Source organism: Octopus bimaculoides, chromosome 8 (assembly GCF_001194135.2).
Source record: "Octopus bimaculoides isolate UCB-OBI-ISO-001 chromosome 8, ASM119413v2, whole genome shotgun sequence".
Lineage (NCBI taxonomy): Eukaryota > Metazoa > Mollusca > Cephalopoda > Octopoda > Octopodidae > Octopus > Octopus bimaculoides.
Window position 1 is genome coordinate 57,625,069 of NC_068988.1, and position 1,161 is coordinate 57,626,229.

Sequence of the window (1,161 nt, forward strand, 5' to 3'; positions counted from 1 at the left end):
TGACTGAGGACTGGTGCAACCAGATGGCTACACCAGGCTCCAATCTAATTTGGCAGAGTTTCTACAGCTGGATGCCCTTCCTAACGCCAACCATATATGTATGTATGTATGTATGTATGTGTGTATATGTTTGTGTGTCTGTGTTTGTCCCCCACCCCGCCCCCAACATCGCTTGACAACCGATGCTGGTATGTTTACGTCCCCCGTAACTTAGCAGTTCGGCAAAAGAGACCGATAGAATAAGTACTAGGCTTACAAAGAATAAGTCCTGGGGTCAATTAGCTCGACTAAAGGCGGTGCTCCAGCATGGCCACAGTCAAATGACTGAAATAAGCCTAATATAGTTATTGCCATTATCTTTGTTGATTAGACTTGGTTCAACCCAAATCCTGTTAATCCATTCGAGCGATTTACCAGCATGGTTTTTTAGAAGTATTAAAGAACAGTGATGGCACATGGACTAGTGGTTAAGGTGCTGTACTCGTGATTGCTAAATCATGGGTTCAATTCATGGACTGGATGGTGTGTTGTGTTCTTGAGCAAAATACTTCATGTCATGTTGCCCCAGTCCACTCATCTGTAAAATGGATAACCCTGCGGCAGACAAGACTTCTGATCAGAGGTAATAATGTTGGTCCGCCTGCCTAGCCAGCAGGGTGGCATTGTTCGAAAGCTAAAACGATGCAAAGCGGATTGTGATCAGCGATGTATAACAACACCTGATGATCTGGTCGATCACATGATCAAAGAACTAGATTATCTTGTTTGTCATTCTCTTTTAAGAGATGGTAGCATGTAATTTGAGGAAGATCTGGTTGCAATTTCTTTCAGGTTGAATAATTGTACAGGAACATAATATATTAACTGATATACTGAATACTCTAAGTCAGGGGTTCTCAAACTTTTTGACTTGCGGACCCCTTTATATTACAGCCTTTACCTTAGGGAGCCCCTTATAAATGCTTATGAAATTTATACATAAATATTTGCTTAAAATAACATATACTTTTACATTTATTTATTTAACAGTATTTAACAAATAGGTTTATTGTCAATTAAAAGATTGCGATTAAAAAACATATCATCATCATCATCATCATCATCGTTTAACGTCCGCTTTCCATGCTAGCATGGGTTGGACGATTTGACTGAGGACTGGTG